This window comes from Eumetopias jubatus, unplaced genomic scaffold (genome assembly GCF_037043125.1).
Source record: "Eumetopias jubatus isolate StellerSeaLion01/CBP00866 unplaced genomic scaffold, mEumJub1_p1.0 scaffold_8, whole genome shotgun sequence".
Classification (NCBI taxonomy): Eukaryota; Metazoa; Chordata; class Mammalia; order Carnivora; family Otariidae; genus Eumetopias; species Eumetopias jubatus.
This window is the reverse complement of record NW_028274814.1, coordinates 1,413,028-1,424,950: the sequence shown is the minus strand read 5'-3', so window position 1 is coordinate 1,424,950 and position 11,923 is coordinate 1,413,028.

Below are 11,923 nucleotides of genomic sequence, written 5' to 3'. Positions count from 1 at the left end.
TTTTGTTTGTTTTATTTTTCATCTTTAATTGAAGTGTAGTTGACAGAGAAGAGGCATTTGTGCTGTTGATGAGTGGAGGCAGAGTTGTTACATGTTTTCTAGTCTGGGTTTTGTCCTTTAGAGGGCTGTACAGTTCAGGTTACCCTGTTCAGTGGAGCAGATGAGAAACGATGCTGGTGTCCCGGCCTTGCAGTCCGCGTTCATGCTTTTTGGCTATAAACGAGAAACAGAAAACATCCCCATGTCTAGAGATGAGCTTCACATAAGCACTTCTCTGCACTTCTCAGTTGTTCTGGTTTGGGTCTAGGAGCTGCCCAAGTCAGAGGTGACTTTATGAGAGATGTAGGGTTGCCTTTAACTGCCACGTAGATGGACACAGAGTAGCAGAAAGAGCTACTATGGGGCAGGATAAACCTGCTTACCTTATCAAAAGAGGAGAAAGAGCCATCTGGGTGTACTTCTAGAATTGATGAATAGCCTCTGGTCTCCAAACACAAAATGGCCACGGACAAGGAATTGCCCTTCACTCCAGCAAATAATAAAAAAAGTGAACTGATGCACTCATGAAACCAATGGCCACTTTTAACTGTTCTAAAGAAGGCTTTGACAATGAAACATCTGCCAGGATGGAGAATAACATCCTGCTTGATGAATCTATGGGATATCAAAACAATTGGTTAAAACTCAAGTCATCCAAAATTGGTTCTGGCATAAAAATATTTGAATGAATATGGCTATTTTTAACATATGCAGTAGATCTCTCTTGCTTCTCCATTCATTGGAAACAGTGAGCCATGACTCAGACCCCTTTCTTCAATACTTAGATCAATGTCTGGGCACATAGCAAGTGCTCAGTAAATGTGATTTTTTTGAGTCTAATATTCCTAAAGCATCTGGGGGAAAATTTGGTTCTTGTCCCTTCTAGCATGCAATTCTGGTGGACTGCCCAAGGTTGGGGATATTCTTAGAGATATAAGAATTGTCTAGCGCTTCATCACTATTTAAAAATAAGTTCCACGGGTCTCTCAAGCCGCCAGTATTAGCCTTGATAATACTGAGTGATGAAATCAACTCAGCACATGGTGGTGGCCTGTGTCCCTGCAGGATGTCTGGTCAACAGCTGGGAAAGCAAGGTGGCAAGGGCTGCGCTGGGGTTTCCTCTTGGCTGTGTCCCCAGAGAGAACTGGGCAGAGCGTGTCTGTATTCCTTCTCCTGCTGGAGTCTATGCTCAAGTTTGGGTTTGCAGGCAAATGTGATTTTATTTGGGTGGCACTGGGAAAGGCTGCTTTTGCCTCTCTACTGATGTCCAAAGTCCCACTATCAGAGAACCAGAGCCTTGAGGTTTCATGGAAAACTGTAAATACTATTCAGAACAATGGGTGCCAAGAGAGAAGGGGAGAGGTAAGGAGCCAAGGGGAGGACATCTGTGTTCTCATCCCATGTCCCCATTACCGGGCAGGCCACTTCATCCCTCTGGGCCTCAGTTTCCTTCTCTGAGTGAAGAGGAACCTAGACTAGATGATTCCTTAGTGCTCTACAAATTTAGAAATTTGCCAATGCTGTGTGCCATGTAGAGCTGTCATTTTAACGTTAATAAGACTTAATGCATTAGACCTTTCCGTTGCTAACCCTCTAAGCACAGGCTTTGATAAGATGAGAATGACGGTGAGAACAGGACAGGGCGAGTCTCGGCGGGGGGGAGGGGAGCTAAGCAAGGACATTAGCTCAGGCCCTTAGATACACTGGGGCTTGAGAGACGAAAAAGGAGGTGACAAGTCTGAAGAGAACTGACTCAATTGGGCCTAGAACCCAAATCTCTTGCACTTTGGGACTGTCCTCTTAATTGCGGTCATTTTATTTTTTTTTTAATTTTATTTTATTATGTTATGTTAGTCACCAATTTGCGGTCATTTTAAATAAGAAAGGATCTTAGGGGCGCCTGGGCGGCTCAGTCGAGGTTAAGCGCCTGCCTTCAGCTCAGGTCATGATCCCAGGGTCCTGGGATCGAGCCTCACGTTGGGCTCCCTGTTCCGTGGGGGGCTTGCTTCTCCCTCTCCCACTCTCCCTGCTTGTGCTCTCTCTCGCTATCTCTGTCACTGTCTCTCTCTCTCTCAAATAAATAAATAAAATCTTTTGAAAAAAAAACGATCTTTGTTTGAGTGTCTGCTCGTGTGCCTTGTTGTAGTGGAGTTGTTTTGTGTTTGCACAGGAAGAAGGGCTCATTAGATATTATCTAACTTTCCAGGAACTTGAATGCAGAAATCTTGACCCGCTAGTGTCCAGGTGATTCTCAGGAGGTCCAGCAGTGACGGGGCCCCACTGGTGGAATCCAAACTCTGAATCCACATGTACTGCAGCTGACTGGCTGCCGAGAGAAACATGAAAGAAAGCTCATGAGGATCAATGAGATTATGCTTGTGCTTAGTCAAGAGAAGTATTATTTACACGATTAATAAATGTGACTCCCTTTTTCTAGGATGTTGCAATCTACTATGAGAACCTATTACGAATTTTCTGAGTGTTAATTTGGTTTCAGTCAAGAAATGAGGAGGAGGGTGGTGTTTTGCAGATGGAGAGAGGGGGCATCTAGGCTTCTGAGGCACAGACTTGTCGAAGGTCTCCTACGAAGGAGATGCCCCCCCGCCCCCCCCCCAAGCTGAGCATTTCAGGGGTAGGGGCAGCTGCGGAGCCAGCTGTATTTTGGTTGTGCTGTGGGATAAATGCTTCCTAGAAACCAAACAGATGTCTCCCCCCCGACCATTGGAAATATATGTATATATATTTTTCCTTTCTCCTGTCAATCACAGAACAAATCTTTTCCTTGGGGAACTTTCTCTCTGTGTTGTGATCTCAGAGAGTGAGTGGCAGACAATAGAGCCAAAAGAAGTGACTAAATTTTCTCATAAGCTGAACTTGGATGAAATGAGTTTCATGGAGAATTCAGGAAATTAGAAGTCGAATGCAAAAACTAGATGTATTAAGAAGAGTTTCCTCCCTCCCCAAACAGGCAGGGTAGAGACATGACATGTTTAAAATGAAGAGTGTGCCTGCCTGGCCGTGACGTTGACTGGCCATTCATTTCCGTGGCCATCTCAAAGCTGAAAGACTCCCCAGGCTGTCACCTGTGTGTCACTGGTTCCGTTCCTCCCCCTCCTGGTGGTGCTTCTTGTTCCTCACAGCCCCTCTGACTGTTTTATCAATAAACTGAGACATCAGATTTCACATCAATGGAGCTACATTGATAAACCAGTATTTACTGAATATCGCCTCTGTACCTGGGATTAAATCTCTTGCTTCTGTTTCTTTCTACGAAGCTAAAAAAACCTTATCATGTGACAGGTCGGCAAATTGGTGGGTTCTAGAAAAATGTCATTATTTCAGTACCACTGTTCAAACAACTCCAATTCCTGTCATTTTCTCAGTGCTGAACTGGGCACTAGAAGGACTAAGTTATGTTGTGGGCTTTGTTGGGAAGCTCAGATGAGAGGGGGTGGGCGTGGGAGCCCCTTGAGACAGACTTGTGTGTCACAGGAAGGTGTTCCCTGGGTAGTGAACTGGTCCATGCTTGACAGACCACACTAAACAGGTCTCCCCAGGAATCTGTGATGATATTTGCATGAGGATAAAGATGTCCACAGACATAGGGATGCTCCCAACCTTCTTCCCACGGCCTTTCTTACCAACAGAAGCCTCTCTTGGACCATATTTAGGATGCAATATTTATGAACACAAAAATGTTAATTTATTTCTGGTGGTACATCTTGACCGTTTCCATGCTTCTCTATATTTGCTTCTAGCTGCCCAGAAAAAGCAGGATTTGGGAACTCGCAGCAGCAGATCTGGGAATTGTGTTAGGTTACTTTGGATAACAGAGGGGGTGAGACATTAGGGATAATGAAGAAATTGTGGACAATCTGGCCTCATGGGAAGAAGATAATTTAAAAAGACAATGAGTCTAGGGTTAAGATGCAGTCCCTTATTTCTAACTAAATTTCTTTATTTTGCCCACAAGTGTCAGATTGTCCTTTACCCCGGCTTTTCACGTGATCAGGCTGCCAAATGCAAAGGTTTAGCTTGAGATGTAGATTCATAATAAAAGATGACAGCCGAGACAGACAATGGCGGACCTGGGTAAATATTGCAAACCCTATGGTGACCACTCAGGAAGGTGTGTGGCGGGTGCCAACAGAACACAAATATTCTTTCGTCACATAAGATTCCTCAGCTGTGTACTAAACAGCTACAAAATAATTCCTTCTGGTTTTAAGTTGTCAAATAAGGAATCTGCAAAGGTGCCTGGGTTTTTCCCCTTGGTTTATGAAATGATGTGTTATTTTATGTGTAAGAATTTCTTTTTCTATTTTTCTTGTGCCTAGAAAGTTGAAGTGCTTTTGATCTCAGAAATAGTATTTGAGAAGCAATTTAAATGTCCATAAATTTGTCTTCCTCACCTGGGGTATTTGATCCAAATAAAGCCTAAGACATTATTAAAGTTTACACTAAGCTTACCCACTGCCATTTCCTCCAGAAATGAAAATTCAGTAATTTTATAGAGGTGGTATGTGCAATTTGCCATTAGAAGGAAATAAAGTCTTATGCTAAAGCAAGTTCATCCAATTTTGTTGTGTGCCCACAGTGGTTCTTCAGGGAGAAGTAAAGAGGATGGTTAAAACTTGTACTCCAGGGACAAGGAAAGTTTTCCATTCTCTCACTACCTAAGGGCTCTGAGAGCATTACTTTTCTCTGTGTGTCTTTATTTCCTCATCTATAAAAAGAAATGCCACCTTTCTACCTAGAAATGTGATATCTGTCAGAGTGTCGATTAAAGAGTTTTTTTTTTACCTTTTTTGAAGGAAGATAAATGTAAATATTGAAGATTACTCATTATGTCTGTGTATTTATTGAGCATCTCTTGTATGTCTGGTACTTGTGCAAGGCATGGGACGAGTCACAAGAGAAAGATAAGGAAAGATCATCTTTGCATTTGAGAATCTCTTCCAATGAGACAATTGGGTAATACATGAGGGCAACATATACTCAAAAATTAAGTTTCATGGTTCCAGACTTGAATATTTCACCATAAAATATCTATTTTTTTAAATAACTAAACTACCATTTTGCCAAATAGCAAAAGTTCTTGCATAAAGTTAAGGAATTGGGCCCCCTCCGTTACTCAGCCGGGGAATGGAAGAAGGCTGAGGCTTCGGTGTTATCTATCCTTCTTCACCTTCCTGCAAGCCGTCGGCTCCCTCTGGGTGCCTCTCCTCTGGGCATCTGCTTCTTCTCTGCCCTATCTGATCATGACTCCTAATTCCAGATAACCCACATTTCACATCCCACCCCACCCCCAGGAGGCATCCTGAGCAAGCACTTCCCCTTAGCACCAAGCTCATGGAATCTTCCATTTGTCTGGGACCTTAGAGACTCCAGTCAGTGATTCATTTTACACCTGGGGAGATGAAGGTCCAGGAAGGGGAGGTAACTCATTTAAGACAATCTGGTCAGTTAGCGGCCAACCTTTCTCTCTCCTGGCTGGTTTTGGCTCCTTTTACTGCTTCAGGATGCCTTCTTGAAGGTAGTCAGATAGAAGCGGTTATTGTTCATAAAGCTTAATGTTCACAACAGTGTAAGATTTCCAGAATTGTTAACAAATGAACAGAGGGTTCAGGGGCACTTTAGTAGTATTTAGTGGTATTCGAGGCAATATGAGGGTCCTACAGTAGCTCTATAGAATAGAATGAAATTGGTGTTTAGTGACAAGTTAGATCAAATATTTCTTGAAGTTAAAAGAATTGTAATGGCAATATAAGAACACAGAAGTTTTGAAATAACACCCTTATCCTTTGTCCACAGTGAAATAGCCTAATCTGCTTGTGTTCTTAGCTTCTTAGGTTTTAAAATTTAAGTTCTCATACAATCTGCACTATTAAGCTAGTTTCAACCACATTCTGACTGGGATTTGGGATGTTGCCATAATTTCATGGGTTAAATTTAAAATGCTAACCTTGAAAATGCCATTTCCCCCTGGTGCTTTGTCTAGAACTTAGGTGACCTCCCTCCAGGTAGATGGGCTCTCTGAGCTCTCCCCGCTAAGCCTGTCAGTGAAGTTTCTCAGTGGGCATGTAACTGAATCTCAGTGAAGCACATTGATTATTTTTTAGTAATTAACCAGTCATTAAAATAGTTACATATAAAAGATTTTAAATTCCATTAAGATTTCCAAATTGGGCCAACTTTTAAAGGAACTTGGTCAGCTTGTGTTTAAATGCCTTCCAGGTTGTAATTACTTAAATCATGATTTTTTTTCTTCCATGCATTAGAAAATTATCTCTCTGGAATAAATTTCAGTCCAGAATATACTAAAAGAACTCAATTCTATCTTTTCCAGCCTATGGCTCCCAACTGCCCTGATTAAGAGCTGGTCTTGGCATGTTCCCTGGCTTCTCGGCCTGATCTACTTTATTTCAACTCAGGAGCCCCCACACCTTATCCATACCCTGGAAATTGGGATGCTGAGAAGGATTTGTCTAGAAGAGACAGATGTTTAGGAGGCAGCATCTACATGAAGAGCTCTGTTACTGGTTGGATTGGGGGAATAAGAAAGAGGAGGAGGTCCTGGTTTGGTTTACTGGGTTGCATCCCCTAAGAGGAATTCCTGGTGGAGGAGATGGATGCTAACAGTTTCTGGTTTGGAAGTGCCAGGGTTGAGTTTTCTGTGGAGCATTTAGGAGGAGATGCCTAGAGGGAAGGTGGACTTATTGGACCAGAGCTCAGAAAGCAAAATGACAAGAGTAGATTTGGGAATAATCAATATAGAGCTGCTATTAAATCCTTGGGCATTCTTGCCCACAGACTCTAGCCTCTGTTTCAGGTGACCCCACACCTCCTTGGTGACCCTAACTGACAGGAAAAGTGAGTGGTGTCAGCCAGGCTATCAGGCTCCTTACAATCACTACTAAGGGAGTGAATCTCTTGTTTTCCAATTTAGGAAGTCGACCTTCTAGCAAAGCAGCCCTGATTTATTTATCCTGAGCATTGACTGGGTCAGAACTCCAGAAGTTCTCAAATATCCATGTTTAAGTTTAAGACTCTCAACTCTTTCTTTCTGTGTTTCCCCTTCCACCCCAAACCTGAAAGGATGAATGGTCTTTACTGCACCCCAGGTGGCCTCACAGCCCTGCTTCCTCCCCTGGCCAAAGAGGTCCTGACTCTCTACCACCTTCTATTGCTATGTCATTGCAGGAGGGTGTCCTACACTACCTTATTTAGTAGATAGAGCAGAGAGTTACTTATTAATTGTATAAGCATGAGTTAGTGTTAAACTCTGAAACTGTTCTAAAACTGTTTTCCTTTTCTGTTTTTTTTTTTTTGTTCTTGTTGCCAAATTGTCTTTTTCTCAGATTCAGTTTACCCTTTTCTTTGAAATACTAAATTTCAACATGCTAATATATTTTATTGCCAACTTTACTTTCCAGACACAAATGGACAAGATGCCCCAGGGACAGTATGTAAGTTGCTGGGAAGAGAAGATGGCCAGGGTAGGGGCCTGAAGGGGTCCGGCAGCTGATCTTTCTGGAGAAAATGGCCCTAGCTCCTGAACGGGTGCCATTATAAATTCAGGGTCTCCAGTAGGGCCTTTAACACTGTTTCCCCAACTCCATGTTTTCCTAGTTATTTCACTTTCCTGTGCTTCCCAAAAACCACTCTAAACTTTTCTTCTCTCACATTTTTGCTTCTTGCGGTATGGAGAAGTCATCCCACGGGAACTTCTGCCTACAACTATTTACCCTGTTCCCTGGCTTCTTGTTTGCATGGCTGTATCTCTCACTAGATTCTAACACTGAACTTACTGCATGCCAGGCAGTGTTTTGTGCCCTCTTTGGATTTTCTAATTTAATATGTCATTATCCTCCACGACGTAGGCAGAATACAATAGTGGTATTCAATGTACAGATGAAGAAGCTGTGGTTAGAGAAGGTTCTATAAGCTCCAAGTTCCCCACGGTAGCCCTAATATATGGTATAGTGTCTTGGACTGGGTAGGTAACCTTATTAAAAACAAACAATTTTAAAAATTGATTTTAATATTAAGCCTATGAGGCAAAGGGAAGATTTGAAGACATCAGATAGGGAATCAATAACAGATCAGCTGTTTGAGTTGACAAGTTGACAGATGATCAGAGAACACAGGTGAGAGGATTGGCTTTGAGCAGAAAGGTGATATCTTTAGAGACCAGAGGCAAAGGGCAAGGGTGGGAGCAAATAAGGATGTTCACTGGAGGGTAAGGGAGTTTCTGTAGGCCAAGTGTGTTTGGAGAGAGAATTGAGGGACAAAGGATGGTGGCTTGAGAAGAAGGTTTAAGTCTGGAGTAGCCACTGTAAGATATAGGGGAGGAAGCTGACCAAGGACACACAAAAGGAGTCACCTGGTGTTCCTGTGCCTGGAGAAAGAAGGCATTTATTGAGTGTCTACTGCATGTCAAGAGTACAGGCCAAGTCATTTGATCTTCTCAGTAGCCCTGTGAATACTATTTTATAGATAAGGAAACTGGGGCTCACTGGTAACTTTCTCAAGGTCACACAGCGGTGGAGGAAACTGGGGTCGGAATTTAAACCTGACTCCAAAAACCTGTGTTGTTTTCCCACACCCTACTGCTTCTTGTGAACTTTTGGCTCATTATGGAGAAAAGCTTTCCCCGCACTGTAATCAACTCTTGGCCAGCTCAAGGCTTTTTAATCACTCCTTTTCTGGGCCAGGAACAGAAAGGACGCTTAGGGTTGGGGAAATACTACCTTGCCAACTGCTGATTTTTTAATCAAAAGAGGATTTCTCAGCTGCTTGATTAACCCATTCTATGTATCTTTCTCCAGTCCGGTATGTAGAAGTTCATTTGCACTTGATGTTTTTTATTAGATACCCAACATGCACAGAATCAGTCTGCATGGGGTATAAGTAACTTCAACCATGTCTTTTCACACAACTTAAATTTCAAAAGTTATATAAAACTTCTAATATTCACTTTTCATAAAGCGAATCCAACCAGTCTTTAAAACAGTGTGAAATGTTATTTCAATAACTCTTACAATTTTTTTTCTAGTTGAGTGGAGCTCACCTATGGCTGATTTTTGAAATCACCCATCAAAGACTCAACCCTTTTAGCTAAATATTCACGCTTGAATACCTTTTAAAATCCAAATGCTTTGGGAGGAACAGCTCATCGTGTATGGGTCAATCTCATTGGTGAGCGTGACAGAACAGAGAAATGACTGAGACAGGAGTAGGAAGAGCAGGAAGATAAGACGAGGGAGGGCCCGGATTTCTTGGGGAGAGAGAACAGAAGTTGGTGGCAGCAAAGTGGGAAGAGGGAGAAAAAGAGGAGAGACTGGAGTCACAGAGACCAGCTTTGTGTAAGAGATGCCAAGAAATAGAGAAGGAAGCCTGAGCAGCGAGTACTAGGACATGGAGCTTTTTGTGCTTGAGCAGATCAAGGGCAAACGCCAGGACCAGAGGGCAAGAGGCAGAATTTAAGGCCCTGAGTTTGAGTTTGGAATCAGAGTGAGGCTGGGATAGGATGAAGAGGGAACATGGTAGCTCTGAGCATTTGGGGAAGTGGAGGAATGGTGGCTTGCCTTTGTGTGTATGTAGATCAAAGAGGTCTTAAGGGCCTGATACGTTAATAACTCCATATCTTTAAGTGGGACCATCAAAGGTCCAGAAAAGATTCCTTTGAGTCGGTCAAAAGTAAAGAAGTGCATGTATCTCCTTTGTGGTAGGATGGAAGGGGTGTTAGAAAACTCTGCCCAGGTATAACTCCCCAGTGGAACTTGTCAGTAACCCTGGATGTATTTCTAACAGCAATGGTTCCTAATAAATTGTCACTCATTTAGGTACTATTGGGTCAAAAAGTATACTTTCTATATTTTTTTATGTCTCTCAGAAATTGTGGTATGGACAGGGTGTGTACTCTATTCTGTATTCCTTTCCTTGGAGTCTTATTGGGTTTGGTTAGTGAAGAAACTAATAATATATTTCACGTAAATAAGAGGATGCAGGATAGAACTTGGTACTTGAGAAGGGAATATGGAAGTCATCAAAGAGCAGGATGCAGAACAAGAGCTCACAGGACCCCAAAGACACATCTCACCTACTTCTCAAATTAATTGGTCCTTGCTCAAAGCCTAGCAGGGTGCCTCCAGACAGGTTCTGGCCCAGTGGGGGATATTATGGGAGATTTAGAGGCAAATATAGGTCTGGAGCATCACATAAAATAGGGGGTAGAATGGCAACCAAATTGTTTCAGTAAAGTCTCGATTATGCTAGGGAAATTACACTGCCGATAATCCAAATGGAATTAACACCTTTTGTTGTTAACTTGACACTTCTCACACAAGTTAATGAACAGCTTACAATAAAACTAAATCAGTAACTTTAGGGCCTAGAAAAGAGTTGACTCACATCAGGCCCACCCTTATTTTATTGAACTTGGAAACATCTGTGTTAGTCTTGCACTAATCCTTCTTGAATTGGGCAATATGATTGTGTTGGAAACTCATGGAATTCACCACATTCATCCTTTAATTAGACTGAACTTGGATTTAAAAGCTTCTGTGTGATTTGGAAAAATTCAATCTTTAGTCTCAGACTGCTAAATCCTTTGAGAATTTTGAAGTGCAAATATACAAATCATAATACAGTGTTAGGTTCTGTTAATCTTGAGTATGTGAGTCATTTTAAACCTAGAGTATTTAGGACTTAGTCATTTCCTTCATATGAAATCCAACTTTCCAGCATAAAAATTACGAAGTGTAAAGTTTTCTAGTGTATGGAATTGCAAGTCTAAAACATGGAAACTGTGCCTAGATGTAGTATTGCTGTGACTGCAGCATTTTGTTGCAACTCTGATTTAAATGGTTTCCTTTATTTTGCTTCATCTGAGCTTTTCTTTTCATAAAATTTCTTCTTTACTCTTTCTTGCTTCTTTATTCTTCTTGCTAAATAGCTTTACTGTAAGTTCATTTTCTCCATGGTCAGTTAGTTTCACATAAGGAAAGTATCTACAGCTGAATATGGTGCAAAAAAGTCCCCTCCCATATCATGGCAGTGGAGACAATGTAATTCTCAGTTCTCAAAAACTACGTGCTGATTGAATGAATTTTTAGAACAGCATAAAATTTAAAAATAAAAGAAATTCTTTTTTTTAAATTTTTTATTGTTATGTTAATCACCATATATTACATCATTTGTTTTGGTGTAGTGTTCCATGATTCATTGTTTGTTCAGAACACCCAGTGCTCCATGCAGAATGTGCCCTCTTTAATACCCATCACCAGGCTAACCCATCCCCCTACCTCCTCCCCTCTAGAAACCTCAGTTTGTTTTTCAGAGTCCATCATCTCTCCTGGTTCGTCTCCCCCTCTGACTTACTCCCCTTCATTCTTCCTCTCCTGCTATCTTCTTCTTTTTCTTTTTTCTTAAAATATGTTGCATTATTTGTTTCAGAAGTACAGATCTGTGATTCAACAGTCTTACACAATTCACAGCGCTCACCGTAGCACATACCCTCCCCAATGTCTATCACCCAGCCACCCCATCCCTCCCACCCCCGACCACTCCAGCAACCCTCAGTTTGTTCCTGAAATTAAGTGAAATAAGTCAATCAGAGAAAGAAATTCTTTTGAGTGGGAAAAAACACTGATACTTAACCATTATAACACATTGGAAGTCACAACCATCTCATTGAGGAGTATATCTTGAATTTCCTTCTATGTTTTTGTAAGTAGAGATTTAAAATATATGATTTTTGTCTTGATCATGTCATTTGTTTCTCAGAATTAGGTGAGAAGGTGAGCAACACTATGTTAATTATACCTCAAGGGAAAAAAGAGAATAGCAAGAGCAATAATTATTATTCTCATTCATGGAT